The sequence below is a fragment of the Cryptomeria japonica genome, unplaced genomic scaffold (genome assembly GCF_030272615.1).
Source record: "Cryptomeria japonica unplaced genomic scaffold, Sugi_1.0 HiC_scaffold_384, whole genome shotgun sequence".
Lineage (NCBI taxonomy): Eukaryota > Viridiplantae > Streptophyta > Pinopsida > Cupressales > Cupressaceae > Cryptomeria > Cryptomeria japonica.
This window is the reverse complement of record NW_026729205.1, coordinates 4,048-20,294: the sequence shown is the minus strand read 5'-3', so window position 1 is coordinate 20,294 and position 16,247 is coordinate 4,048. Positions and strand designations below refer to the sequence as shown.

At 35.0% G+C, this 16,247-nt stretch overlaps 2 pseudogenes; both read left to right on the top strand.

Moving 5' to 3' along the window:
• The first annotated feature begins 546 nt into the window (after nucleotides 1–546).
• On the top strand, nucleotides 547–5,007 carry LOC131871252 (putative disease resistance protein At5g47280; annotated as a pseudogene).
• A 4,079-nt stretch (nucleotides 5,008–9,086) lies between these two features.
• On the top strand, nucleotides 9,087–11,533 carry LOC131046669 (probable disease resistance protein At4g33300; annotated as a pseudogene).
• The last annotated feature ends 4,714 nt before the right edge of the window (nucleotides 11,534–16,247 follow it).

Genomic DNA, 16,247 nt, shown 5'->3' with positions numbered 1-16,247 from the left:
CTCTTGGTGACCACACCACAATTAGGACAATGATCTCAAACACACATTTTACTGTTCTCTTGGTGATTGTGCCCAATTGTGTATGTCTTGCTTATGTATGAAAATGGTATTTTGTAGCTTTCCACCGACGATGTATTTGAGATGTCTTTCATTTAGATATGGCATGAGCTTAGTCCTAGAGTGAGACTAGGGAGCTGGACCATCTCAACCATGGTGCACTTGATCATATTAGCTTGAAACCAAGGTGCCTCATATTAGCCTCAAACCTATGCCCCCTACTGGTAGGTGGTGGGGATAGAATATCATTCCCTGTACATATCAATGATTGGATAATAATAGATTTTTTTTGATAAAAATATTATCATCGTCGGAATTACGACGAATACCAAGCTTTCCATTGATGATGAAATCAGCGGACATACAGCGTTCTCGTTGGTGAAAAGGTTCTAGAGTCATCACACTTTCGACTCAAACTACACAAACATCCGACAAGGATGTTGTACATGCGATAGCACTTCATAATCGGACAGTTGTCGATGCCTCCGAATGGACCAACGACACAAGCGTCGAACAAACAACATCGCCGTCGGTGTGAAGTTCCAAATTGTCATCGAATTTGTGAAGAAATCTACTGAAGCATCCGACAGGGATGCTGCATGTCTGACGACTTTTTTAACTAGAAGAGCGATCATGCCCACCATCGGCAGAGTCCATGGGATTGTCGTATTTCTGACAGTCAAGGGCATCGTTGACAAATCCTACGACGAGTTTTCGATGGCTACTTTTGTCGACACTCCGACAAAAATTTGTCACAATTCTGACAATCAACTGTCGAAAATTAGCTTCGAATGTACTAGTGTGCTATCGGTGATGATTTTGGGTGGTTTGTGGTCACCACCTCTAAATTTGCTCACATGGCTCTAGCTATTTCACCTCCTAGGAGGGAGGAAGGAGAAGAGAAAAATGGAGACAGGTGGTACATGCAAGACTCGACCCCTGGCACCACTGATGTATGGGGTAGGAAAGATGATCAAGATCCTCCCCCCTTGGCTGCCACTACTTTGGCTACCTGAGGAGGTTTTTTTTAATGAATAGTTTTGTTTTATGGATCCGTTTTCTTGCCGTGTGACTCTCGTCTAGTGATCTCGTATCCCCCGACCTTTTTTTGTGAATATGTACTTTAATATTAATTATTAATAGAGAAGGCCTATTCATCAAAAAAAAAATTAGTAAAATTAAAAAAAAAATAAAAAAAATAAAAAAAATTATTCAAATATGAAACTTGTGAAAAAAGTCGCAAAGGTTGATAAAACTTTCCAAATGAATTTATTAGAATATATCTTCATGATCAATGAAGAGGTCCATAAATCAAAATTTTAATGGTTAATGAAACTTCTACAAGAATAAAATTAAATCAATAAAGACGGCCATGAATTGAAATTTAAAAAATTAATGAAGCTTATTAAAGAATAAAGTTAATCTAAGCTTTCTAAAAATTTAAAAATATCTCTGAGCTAGATAAGGGGAAACTGGTGTATATCGATGAAATTCCTTAAAAATGAAGTAGTTCGAAAGTTTGACTATGTGGCTGCAACTTGAGTTCTCAACAATTTTTTTGAATCATTTTCCACGCATAAATAACACTATGAGTACTTTCCACGCAATAGAAGGGGATTTACATCGAACTTCGTTTAGGCGATTAAACCGAAAGATTTGAGAATAGTCAATCGTCTGTTTGAAGAAAACAAATGTTGGAATTATCAAGCTTCCCAGAAGGTGTCAATAACATGCCATCACTCTCTATAAATACGACAACCTCTGCTTCTGAACTCATCAATGAGTGAAATTATAAGCTCTGCTTCTGAACGTAGGTAGTGAAATTTCAAAAAACAAGTCTGAAATTTCAAAAGGTTTGTAGAGAATTTGTGAATCTATGGCTAGAATTGGAAATGGAGATGCAAACCAATATTCTTTTCATAATACTTTGCTTGAGAAATCAATAGAAGATTTGAAGGAGCTTTTGTTCCACAGAGACGTCTCCATTATTGGTGTGCATGGTATGGGCGGTGGTGACAAAACGACTTTGGCCTTGGCTTTATGTGATGATCCCCACATCAAAGGTGACATATTTTATCCATGATTCTTCTGCTGATTTCCCCAGCTTAAGGATTTTGTGGTTGTTTTGCAGCTTACTAAGAACACAATTGTTTTTGTGGACATCAGGTTGTTTCGCAAATATAGTTTTCATCACTGTTTCACAATCCCCAAATCTGAAGGGAATTTTAAAGATTTTATGGGAGAAGATCTTTGGGAAGAATGTAGCTGAGTTTCAGAATGTGGAAGATGCACGTATGGAGCTTCAGCAGCGGTTTTTAAGGCAGTCTAAACCAACTTTGGTGGTGTTGGATGATGTTTGGTCCAGAGCTGATTTGGAAATATTACTATTTGAAGCTCCAAGATACAAAACCCTCATAACAACCAGAGATACTTCTACCATCCCCAGAAACGCATCTACTCGGCTGTATCAATGGCCATTGTTAAACAAAGAGGATTCTCTCTCACTTTTCTGCTTATCGGCATTTGGACAGACATCAATTCCAAGTACGGCAGATGCAAATCTAGTCACAGAGGTATAGTTTCTCTTACCGTGAAAACAATAGATGTTAATAAACCAAAAGCCTAATGTCAAATCAAATGAGAACAACATAAGTGAAAGGAAATTATGAGCTTACTTGGGTTTTTGCTTTGGTACATTGCAATTATTGTATGTTCTCATTGTTCTGGTACTTTCAAGTACTTTGTAATCCACAAAAGTTATAGCTCAAATTGTATAATACAATCTCGTTGCTTTTAGATCATAGAGGGCTTCCTTAGACATTAAGAAAAATATCGTTATTGTGAATGACAGGTGCAAGCCGAATGCAAGGGTTTGCCTCTTGCTCTTAAAGTGGTTGGAAGTTCTTTGTACGGGGAACCTCATGTGGCCTGGGAGAATGCAAAGAAAAAACTTTCCCAAGGGCAGTCCATATCCATTTATCACGAAGAAGGGCTTTTCAGATGCCTGAAGACCAGTATTGATTGCTTGGATGATGTTGGGAGGGAATGTTTCTTAGACACAGCCTCATTTCCAGAGGACAAGAAAATTTGTGCTGATGCACTGCTCAACATTTGGATTTATGTTCGGAAGATGGAGTGGCAGGATGCCTATATTATGTTACAGGAACTTGCAAGAAGAAATCTCCTCAGTCTAATAAGCAATCAAGGGTAAATGTCTTTCCTTGCATATAGATTTCCTGTTTTCATTTTTTTAGAACATTGGGCTGACTTGATTTTTGCAATTATCAGAATCCAATCAACAATCTCGTACGGATGTGCCTCTGAGCTGTTCTTTTCGCAGCATGATGTGATGCGAGACTTAGCCTTGTATTTGGGATGTCAGGACAGTATAGTCCACAGAAAGAGGTTACTCATGCCCAGGAAGGAGCATTGCCTACCAGGGGAATGGGATTTGCTTAGAGATAGACAGTTCAGTGCTCAAATTGTATCTATTCACACAGGTGGGATATTTCGCCCAAATACTTATTAAGTGGCAAAATTTGAAGGCTATGTGAACTATTAACAAATATTTAGATTTTTTGTGTTTTTGTCCTACTTCCTCATATAAGTTATATATGATTGAAGCAAAATACCTTTGATATCAATTTTTTTCACTAGCTAGTAGTTTACTTGACCGCTGAAAGATGTTCTAATTCAATTGCATATGCGATTTATCTTATGCAGGCTCTATGGCTGAGAGTGACTGGTATGAGATGAATCTTCCGGAGACAGAGTCTCTGGCGTACTCTCTGGTGTTACACTTTTCTGCAAGCGAATACTTTCTTCCTCCATTTCTGAAAACTATGAAAAAGCTCAAAGTTTTAATAGTATGTAATTTGGGTTCAGAGAGGGCCACAATAAAAGGTCTAGATGCCTTGCCTTCACTCACACAACTCAGATGTGTTCGCTTGGAGGGGTTGCTTCCACCCGCTATTCCCAAACAGAGTAAAGTAATACAAAACTTGGACAAACTTTCTCTAAGCTTATGCGAAGGGTTTGTAAATATGTCCACATTCAATGACACCAACCTGCAAGAGTTTAACTTGGGCCACTGCAGCGATTTGGAGGAATTGCCCCTTGCCATGTGTCATATGCCCTCTGCTCAGAGATGGTCTGTTACCAACTGCCATCTGGTTAAAAAATTGCCATATAATCTCGGAAATATGAGTTCTCTAAGGATGTTAAGAGTATCAGCATTACCAGGCCTGAAAGAGCTTCCGGTATCAATTGGAAAACTTGGGCAGCTGGAATTTCTAGACATTTCACTATGCGAGGGCTTGGAAAAACTTCCTGATGAAATAGGTGAGCTCAAGAAGTTGAAAGAGTTTGACATGAGAGAGTGTTATCATTTAAGGGAGTTGCCAGATAGTGTTTGTGGATTAAGCTCCAGATAGTGTTTGTGGATTAAGCTCCCTCAAACATGTTATCTGCAATGAGAATATTGGGGTCAAGTGGCTACGAGCTAAAGCCTCTTATATCCCTGATCTCAGAGTTGAAATTGTGGAACCACAATTCATTTTTCTGACCCTAACGTTTTAGTGTGTATTAAGTTATGAGTGCTCTGTAATTAGGTTAGATGATCATTATTATTTGTATAGTTTATTAGATATTTCTATGTGTTGGATTTTGATATGCACATGGACAATTGAAAGAGTTCTAGGTGTTGGTTTCTGGGGAAGTATGAGTAGAATTCACTTTGGATTGGCTTGAAGAGTGAATTTTTTCCCGAATCTGTAGCACAACAGTAGCTTCAAGTAATTTCTGTCATCAAGTCTAAATACCAAATGGATTAAACACAAGTATTTTATTCTATGATCCCCGTGTCTCCAGTGTAATTATTTTAAAGCAAAGAGCGAATGTGGAGTTTCTCAAGACAAACCTGATAAAGCGAGTTTAGGTGAAACTTAGTGCAATTCAGAAGCCAAAAACGAAATGCAGTTCAAGGAAAATGTAAGAAAAAATGAATACAAAATATCGATTCTTTTTCAACTTACATAAAAATGAATACAAAATATCGATTGTTCATGATGGAAACGTTGTTTCATCCATTAAAATGCACAACAAATACTTTCCATCAATGACCTACTCTACAAAAAAAATATTTTTGTTGTTCCATAAACTTGATTACCATATTGTTATTGATAATACATTTACAAAGGTGACCAAATCAACTACTATATTATGATTGGTAATAAATTGAAAAAGGTGAATGACTTTCTTGACTAAGCAATGAGTAAATTTAAAAAAGTGTACAACAAAGCTACAATGCAGCCAAACCTATTACTCTAATTAAATGTTATGAATAGTGAATGCAACAAATCGACATATATTTGGAAGGATAGTTGTGATGAAACCCCTTGCTTATTCAAATTCAATACATACTCTTCTCATAGTTTTCAAGCCTTTTGGACTATATTTCACTCATGATATTTTTTTAATTCACTTAACAATGATTATCAATTCAATTGACTAAGTATTCTCCCTCTAGCTTAGAAGTGTTGACATCATAACTTCTCCATTCACCTTGGTGTTGTCAACTCAATATCATGACTTATATGCTTATACGAAGTGGAAAGTTCTCAAGATTATGGATATCACTAGACCTAGACCTAAACCTTGATGGGTTCATTCATGATGATCCTACCTACATATTTCCTTTGGAAAAAAAAATGCTTCATAATCTGCACATCAATAATAAAGGGAGTTCATTCTCTCCTCTTACATGAGATCTCTAATCTCACTTTAAACCATGAATATTCATTAGTTGTAAGCTATTAACTTAGTCTAATTATAATAGAATGATATTTATTTTTCATCAAGTGTCGGTGCCATACTAAACATTATCAATCAGTACTATACAAATCTATCAAATACATATCTAGGTCATATCATTTCATAATCTTCAAATTCTCATAATGATTGACTCTAGCATACATCAAATATTCACACTTGGGGAATGACTCTAACATACATCACATATACACAATGAGTAGTTCTAACATACATCACATAATATAGTGACTAGCTCTAGCATTCATTAGAAATACATAGTGAGTGGTTTATACACACATAAGTAGTATAATAGTGAAAAGCTCAAACAGAAGGGTAGCTAACTAACACTAACCTATAGTGCATCTCAAATAGAAAAGGAATATATGTGCATTACACTATACACCATGGGTCCCACTCTTTTCCTCGTCTTTCTACGCCAGTGGGCAGCTAGGAAGAGGATGTGATGCATATCATATTACATTAGGGGTCCATCCTCAACTTAATTTGGCTAATTGTACCAACTAACAATTAGGAAGAGGATTCAATATATCCCATAGTACACTAGGGGTGTATCCCCCATTGCATAGATTTCTATAAGTAGCTAACCAACCTAGCTTGGTGGATTCAAAGGCATCGATTCACAACATTAAAATATGGTTAGTATAATATGGTTATAATGCCATTAAAATAAATCATTTTTACTTATCATGAAATCTACAAACCATTCTTAGATTAAGGAAACTTTGTTCCTAGTTCATAATGGGTATAATTTTTATCATAGATTTAATCTAAAATTGATATGCCCCTAAGCTTGTAGTGTGTATTGGGTTATGGGTAGTCAACTTGTGGCTACCTTAACTCTTAATTAAGCTATATTATCTATATTATATTGTTATTTAATTATTTAGGTCATCTTAGAGCCTATATAGTGTTATTTAAGTTGGTCTGAGTGGTATCCTCGACATAATCATATATATAGGATTAAGGTTGGTTATTCTCATCATATTGATTATTGCATTCTCGTTGAAGACTATTGAAGGACCTCCTTAATGTGGCATATTATTATCAATTATTTGTAGCATATTTCATATTATGTTCTCTTGTGCAAGGTAGTTTATAACAAGTGATATTAGAGCTATGATTTTGGGAAAGGTGGACAAAAACTTAGTTTTTGAATTTATTAGAATTTCTAATTGATGTTTGAAGATCATATAGGGAAGCTATAGTCAAAAAATCTAGTCTCTATCATCATTATATTGCAAGTTATTGCACTTTTATGATTTTGATAAATTTACCTTCTAGACCATAAAATCAAGGTTATTTTTTTGAATTTTTTACATTTTTGAAAAAGCTCATCAAAATTCATCTTGGGTATATTAATTTTAGTTTTTAATTTGAATCCATTCACATCGTGAATTGGTCATATAAAAGATAGGTCAATTGAATTTGATAGAAAGGTTATCTATTGAAAGCATTTTTTCTTAAACCCTAGTGTTAATGGAAGTTCCTAATTTTGACAAAAGTTGAGTTGCATTATAATAGTGGTACAAATATAAAAGAGTTGATGGTAAATATCTAGCATGAAAATTATGTTTTTACTTGTGTAAGAGGTGAAGCCAGACAAGGGTATGGACCATTGGATGAGTACTTTACTTTTTTTGATAAACTAGAACAAGCTTTCTTACATCTATGGGATCCTAAAGAAGAAGTATACGAATAGGAGGAAGAAAATGAATACAAGACAAAAGAGGAAGAATAAAATAAAGAAGAAAAGGAAGAGGAGGAAGAAGAAAAAGAAGATAGAGAAGTAGAAGACGAAAGTTTAGAGGAAGGAGATAATATGGGTACATTCACTTTAGCTCCAAGAAAGGAGATGATACAAATACAAATCAAATATGAACACTTTGAGTATAGATTTGGAAATGAGAGTCAGAGAGGAACCCATATCTGCAATTTGAGCCCAAAAGTTTCAGTCTATGGGGCTAGGTGACTTAGTCGTACAGGTGCTAGATGCAGATATTGATAAAATATTGAATTGTATGATTTAGATGTTCTTGTGTGTTATCATTATTGGTTTCTTATACGTTAAATTGGTAATCACTCTGTCATTATATAAATCATAAGTAATCCATTGAAACATTAATATAAACTATGCAAGTGATATAAATAAACACAATCATTTCTTGGTACCTCAATTTGAATGTGTTGATTTACCCTTATCTCTTCATGCATTGAGATTTATTACACTTATTTTATCATTGTTATAGATTATAAACACTTTATAATACAATTCATCATGAGTTTAAGAACATAATTTCTACTTCTTATGACGAAACTCTCATAATTTATAACGAATTTATTACAAAAATATAAATTAATTTGAAATTATAGCGTCCATAAAAATAAAATTAAAAATCAATCAAATATAACACTTGTGATAAAAGTCATGAAGGTTGATAAAAACAATCCAAATAAATTTATTAGAACATATCTTCCTGATCAATGAAAAGGTCCATACGTCAAAAATGTAAAGATTAACGAAGCTTTTAAAAGAATAAAATTAAATCAATAAAGACGTCCATGAATTCAAATTTTAAAAATTAATGAAGCTTAAAGAAGAATAAAGTTAAATTAAGGTTTCCTCAAAATTGAAACAGATCTCTGAGATGGATAAGGAGAAACTCGTGTATATCGACGAAACTCCTTAAGAATGAAGTAGTTCGAAGTTTGAATTCCTAACCATTTTTTCAATCATTTTCCAACATAGAAAGCACTACGGTTGCTTTCCCCGCATTAAAAGGGAATTTACGTCGAACTTCATTTACGCAATTAGACCGAAAGATTCGAGAATAATCAATCGTCTGTTTGAAGAAAACAAATGTCCAAATTATCATGCTTCCCAGAAGGTGTCCAAATTATCATGCTTCCCAGAAGGTGTCCAAATTAACATGCCTATCACTCTCTATAGATACCACAAGCTCTGCTTCTGAACTCATCGATCATTGAAATTATAAGCTTGCAATTTTTAAGAATTAGCGAACTTAGGTAGTGAAATTTCAAAAAACAAGTCTGAAATTTCAAAAGGTTTGTAGAGAATTTGTTAATCTATGGCTAGAATTGGAAATGGAGAGGCTAACCAATATTCTTTTCATAATACTTTGCCTGAGAAAACAATAGGGGATTTGAAAGAGCTTTTGTTCCAGAACGACGTCTCCGTTGTTGGTGTTCATTGCATGGGCGGTGGTAGGAAAACGACTTTGGCCTTGGCTTTATGTGATGATCCCCATATCAAAGGTGACATTTGTTTTCCATCATTTTTCTGATGATTTTTCCAGCTTAAGGATTTTGTTGTTCTTTTGCAATTTACTAATAACCCAATTGTTTTTGTGGACATCAGGTTGTTTCAGAAATATAGTTTTCATCACTGTTTCACAATCCCCAAATCTGAAGGGAATTTTAGAGACAATATGGGAGAAGATCTTTGGGAGGAATGTACCTGAGTTTCAGAATGTGGAAGATGCACATATACAGCTTCAGCAACGGCTTTTAAAGCAATCTAAGCCAACTCTGGTGGTGCTAGATGATGTTTGGTCCAGAGCTAATTTGGACAAAATTACTATTTGAATCTCCGGGGTACAAAATCCTTGTCACAACTAGAAACGGTTCTATCGTCCCTAGAAACCCCTATACTCGGCTGTATCAATTGCCATTGTTGAACAAAGAGGATGCTCTCTCACTTTTCTGCTTGTCAGCATTTGGACAGACATCAATTCCAATTACGGCAGATGCAAATCTAGTCATAGAGGTATAGTCTTTTCTTACCAAATGTGAATAAAACTAAAGCTTCTTATCAAATCAAATAAAAATAATATAAGTGAAAGGAAATTATGAGGTTATTTGACGTTTTGCTTTGGTATATTGCAATTATTGGGTGTTCTCATTGTTCTGGTACTTAAAGTACTTTGAAGTTGAAGTAGTACTTAATCCACAAAAGTAATAGCTCAAATTGTATAATACAATTTCGTTGCTTTTAGATCTTACTGGCCTTCCCTGAACATTCATGAAAATATCGCTATTGTCAATGACAGGTGCAAGCCGAATGCAAGGGTTTACCTCTTGCTCTTAAAGTGGTTGGAAGTTCTTTGTACGGGGAACCTCATGTGGCCTGGGAGAATGCAAAGCAAAAACTTTCCCTGGGAGAATCAATATCCCCATATCACAGCGAAGGGCTTTTTAGACGCTTGGAGACCAGTATTGATTGCTTGGATGATGTTTGGAGAGAATGCTTTTTAGACTTCGCCTCATTTCCAGAGGACAAGAAAAGTTGTGCCGATGCACTGCTCAACATTTGGGTTTATGTTCGGAAGATGGAGTGGCAGGATGCCTATACTATATTACTGGAACTTGCAAGAAGAAATCTCCTGAATCTAATAAGCAATCAAGGGTAAATGTCTTTCCTTGCATATAAATTTCCTGTTTTCATTTTTTAGAACATTGGGCTGACTTGGTTGTTGAAATTATCAGAACCCAATCAACAATCTCGTACGGATGTGCCTCTGAGCTGTTCTTTTCACAGCATGATGTGATGCGGGACTTAGCCTTGTATTTGGGATGCCAGGACAGTATAGTCCACACAAAGAGATTACTCATGCCCAGGAAGGAGCATTGCCTACCAGGGGAATGGGAATTGCTTAGAGATAGACTATTCAATGCTCAAATTGTCTCTATTCACACAGGTGGGATATTTCACCCAAATACTTAATTAGTGGCAAAATTTGAAGGCTATGTGGACTATTAACAAATACTAAGATTTCTTATGTTCTAATTCAATTGCATATGTGATTTGTCTTATGCAGGTTCTATGGCTGAGAACGAGTGGTATTCGATGAAACTTGCGGAGACAGAGGCTCTGGTGTTACACTTTTCTGCAAGCGAATACTTTCTTCCGCCATTTCTGAAAACTATGAAAAAACTCAAAGTTTTGATAGTATGTAATTTGGGTTCAGAGAGGGCCACAATAAAAGGTCTAGATGCCTTATCTTCACTCCCTCAACTCAGAAGTGTTCGCTTGGAGAGGTTGGTAGCACCCAAACATATCAAAGCAATACAAAACTTGGACAAGCTTTCTCTAAGCTTATGTGAAGGGTTTGTAAATATGTCCACATTCAATTACTCCAATGTGCATGAATTTAGCCTGGACCATTGCAGCGATTTGGAGGAGTTGCCCCCTGCCCTCTGTCATATGCCCTCTGTTCAGACATGGTCTGTTACCAACTGCCATCTGGTTGAGAATTTGCCATATAATCTCGGAAATATGTGTTCTCTAAGAATGTTAAGATTATCAGCATTACCAGGCCTCAAAGAGCTTCCGGCATCAATTGGACAACTTGGGCAGCTGGAATTTCTAGACATTTCACTGTGCGAGGGCTTGGAAAAACTCCCGGAGGAAATAGGTGAGCTCAAGAAATTGAAAGAGTTTGACATGAGAGAGTGTTATCATTTGAGGAGGTTGCCTAGAAGTGTTTGTGGACTAAACTCCCTCAAACATGTTAGCTGCAATGAGAATATTGGGGACAAGTGGTTGCGAGCTAAATCTTGTTCTATCCCTGATCTTAGAGTTGAAATTGTGGAAGCACAATTCACTTTTCTGACCCTAACTTTTTAGTGTATTGAGTTATGGGTATTCTGTAACTAAGCTGTACGATCATTATTATCTGTCTAGTTTATTAGGTGTTTCTAGGTGTTGGATTTTCATGTGCACATGGACAATTGATGGACTCTACTAAAGGGTTTTTTTTGTTTTGAAGTACAATTCACTTTGGATTGGTTTGAAGATTGAAATAGAATAAGTTGCTTTCGAATAGACTATGTGTAATTTTTTGCATCAACGTTTCGGATCACACTCCATGATCCATCATGAGGATTTCTCACTCTGCATGCTCTATAGCTATTCATCTTGATGATCGAGTGTGATCTGAAACGTTGATGCAAAAAATTACATACAGTCTATTCCGAAAGTAGCTGATTCTATCTCATGAATTGTGGAAACTTAATGTCTATTATTGAAGATTCCTAAATCTGTACTCCCTATAATATGAATTAAACATAAATGTTCTATTCTATGATCGCTACATCTCTAGTGTAATTATTATAAAGCAAAGAGCGAAAGTTTAGGTGAAACTTTTTGCAATCCAAGGCAATCCTCTATTTATTATAAAACAAAGAACGAATCCGTGGAGTTTCCTTATAAAGCAAGTTTAGGTGAAACTTTTTGCAATCCAAGGCAATCCTCTATATCTTAAACTCCATGCCGTTGCAAATTTTTCTATTAAATATTGACATTGACTCGAAAAGTTATATTTTAATTTATAAAAATATGACATAACTAATTGAGATTAAACAAAGTCACTTGGATTAACTTCAAATGCAACCACGCTATAATGATTGGACAGTGAAAATGAAGTCTAATAAAAACAAGGATTGTACTATAGTCGTAGTCCCTACTAAAGTTGGAAGCTCACAGGAAAATATGTTCATGGTTGACAGAACCGTTGCCATCATCCGCCTCAATAATAGTAACTGATGTAGAATGAATCAACTGATTGCACACACGAAGTTTCTGGGTTGGTGAATAATGAAATTGTACAGATATTTTCATCGGTTATAGGTACAAATTTGATTTTAAATAATTTTCTCAATCCACACAAAGTTCTTTTTCAAAATATCTACCAAAGTTTCAAACATTGTTCAACCATTTGTTGGATAAGTAGTCAAAACAAGAAACTGAACGACAACCGCAAATAAATATAATAAAATAAAATACCAAATAAATTCTACGACTTCAAAAGAATGATAAAATAAAATGTAAAAAAATTAAGTAATAAAGAACGTAACTAAATATAATAAAAATATAAATAAAAATAAAATAATTATATATAAAATAAAAAGGTATGAGACAATTTTGAAGAGCATATATATCAAATTTTTTTAAGTAAAATTAAATATATGAAACTTGGTCTATTGGTGAAGTTGAATGGCACTAAATGAGCCCACCAAGGATCGAGTCTTGTTGAGTGCAAGACATCCTCAGTCTCCATTGCTCCTATAAACAATAGCTACTCCACAACAATAAGAAAAGATTCTATATTATCTTTTTTTTCATAATTTTAATTTTCCATAAGAACATTGTAACTGCTTAAATTTAAACAACATGATGGAAACATGAGGTAAGTGTTTAAATTTTTTTTTAGTGTGATGTGTGGGACAGGGAGCAGAGCTAGGAATTCAAATGACAGTGGAAGTGGAGAGGGAATAGACGATGCAAATGTCGATGGTATTGATCTTATCCTGCCTTTTGCTTTGCATGTCTGGGTGTAGAAAATGTCTCTCTTGTGGTTGTAGATGTTCTAGGTAAAACCTGGTACCATGGGAAGTAGAGTAATTTTTTAACTTTTAGAAGAAATATTACTTATGTATCCAAGACTCGAAGTGATTCTAGATCTTCATCTCAGCGAAAATATTTATAATTAATTCAATTTAACTTGTGCAGGGATTTTAGACTTGTTGTGCCTATTTAAACATCACACAACAATCATAATTCAATGCAAAGGTGACTACTTAAACTTTACCCATCAATCACAGTTCATTATGTGTGTGAATATCTTCTAACTTTCCGTATACTTTTCTAGTCTCCTCAAAATTTAAATGTCACCTAGTTTGTTCCCCAAACCCTATTTAAATATTATCTATAATTCATAAGATATGTGCATGATAGTCCGGTTGAGATTTCTTGTGTCTTCAATCAAATTTATTTAAACACCATCTAATTTGGTAATTTATAGAATATTTGATGATGAAATGCGAGCTTGAACTTGGAACCTCTTTCTTGCAAAAAGCACTAATACTTTGTCTATTAGCTCATAGCCATGAAGAAGTGGTAAATTATATATATATATATATAGATGGATCAGTAAAGAGCTATAGTTGAGAATATTTAATAGTAATATAAATATAATAAAATGCTAGAAAATATTAAATTAAACTATTAACAGTAATGGGATTAAAGCCTCTTGACTTGGTAAAAAAAGAAAATTGACAAAGGAAGTGGTTAATCAGTAGAGGAGGGAGAACTTGGAAGGAGGGAAGGATCAACTTTGTTGAGAGTGACACAAACATGCTTGTCCCAATCATTTTGCTTTGGTTTGGGAAAGCATTCAATCACATCCTCGGGTTCATCAGCTCGACATGCCCAATTCTCCTTTAAATCTTCTTCCCAATCCAGTAAATGCTCGTTTGAGGTGAATTCTGAGTAGCCATGCAAGCCGAGAAATTTTCTAATCCAAACATCATTCTCTATCTCTATCTGCTTGAATAGAGCCCAAAGAAAGTTGGCATTCCTTTCTACCATAAAAATTCTAGCTTTGAAACTTCACTCATTCTCGAAATACAAAATGGGGAACCTTGGTAGTTGTTTTCCATTCTTATGCTCATGCTAAAATCAATCAGAAAAGGAATGGTCAATTTTTCATCTATGTTCTTGAGGACTTGATATAGACCCCCAACAAGTCAACCTTAAACACTTTTCTACATAAAATCTCTCTTTTTTTCTTCAATAACACAAAATGGAGAAGGGTGGCGAGAAAGATTGCATGAATTTCAGTGTAGACCCTGTATTTATGGTTTGTTCTAAAAAAGAGATCCCCCGAAATCATCTTAACAGCTCTGGAAATAACAAAGTGATTCTTCGTCAAAACCTCCTACATCCTCTTTTCTTTTATCTCTCTTAAAAACACCATTTGCCTTTTTGAAGAGTGAAGGCAAATTGGAGTATCCATCTACTTAGCTCTCAATCTTTACTTGCAAACAATAAGAAACTAGCTGGAAGAACAATCAAACCCTAGGGAGAAACAAAAAGATGGAATGGATGAAGGACGAAGGATGAAATGAATATGCTAATTGCTTGGGGAAGACGACAAACACACTAAAAAAAGTAAGGGACGAAAAGAACATTTTGTCTAATAAATGTGATGCTAAGTTAGAAGATATCTTCCATCTTTTTTGGCTAAACTAACGATAGTATCGACTCAAAGAAGTGAGGAAAAATATAGAAAGGAAGGCTACTAAAAGAGCCTCTGCTAAAAAGAAAAGCTAAACAATAGGCAAAATTTATGTTGGATAATTAAAGTCTTCATAATGAGATTGCAACCACTAATTTTGGAAAATAGTTTGTTGAGGATTAAATGCTTTCAAATACCTAAGGCAAAAATACATGATGAATTTAATAGCTAAATCCTTTCCTTGACATGCAATCAACGACCAAAGAAGGCGGGAAATTATTTTTGAGTTGTCCTCCCTTGGCATCATGATTAGAGTTGTTGTCTTATCCCCCATGAAAATGCATCTTTTATTTCTTCTTGATTAAAAGCTAAGAAGTAGTTTTAATATGACCGTTGGTTTCAAGATCCAAATCAATAAAGAATTTGAATTTCAAAAAGAATTTCCAACTCATTCAGGGAGTCGTTGACCTCTATAAACTTTATGATTTGATCAATTTCTCATGATAAATGTCGACACCTCTGTTTGCTAAAAGACATGCCATTACACTGGCTTCTCTATAAACATGGTTAATTGCAAAAGCTTCAAAATCTTTAAGTAGATCTATTGCTTTGCTTAGAAATGAGTTGATTCTCCAATTTGAAGTCTTGCTGGATCTAAGAGCACTGATAATAAATGTTGAATCTCCTTTAATTTGAATCTTTCTAAGACCAAGTTCTCTGCAAATTTTAAGGCCTTGTATGGCTGCTTGAATATCTCCCACATTATTGGTATCCTTTGTTAGTGATTTAGCTAGCTTAGCAGTAGTTTGATCATCTGAAGAATGAATGATACAACCTGCCCTTATTATCCTTGGGTTTCCTCTAGTGACCCCATCAAAATTTAGTTTATACTACCCAACTTTTGGTGGAAGCCATTCTACTTTCTTTCTTTACATAATTGTCTCCTTTCCCCCCTTCCCAATGAAGGGAGGGATCTTTAGCCCATACCAATTTTATCTCATCTTACTATCTCAATAGGAGAATTGAATATTTTTTTATTGTTGATATGAAAGTCCACTATTTATTACTTCCACTATAGCAACTTCCAATTTTTTAATAATGCTTTCCCAAGCTAGCTTATCCCCTCTAAAAATTCTTCTATTCCTTTCCTTGCAGATTTCCCATATAGTTATTGAAGGAGAATATATCCATAGAGAGTGGAAAAGACTTGAAGAATAAAGATTAGGACAACTTTTGAAAACACTCAAATGGGCATTAGCCAAGGCTGAAAACCATCCTAATTTGGCACAAAGCCATTGCCTACACTTAGATGGGAAGATACAT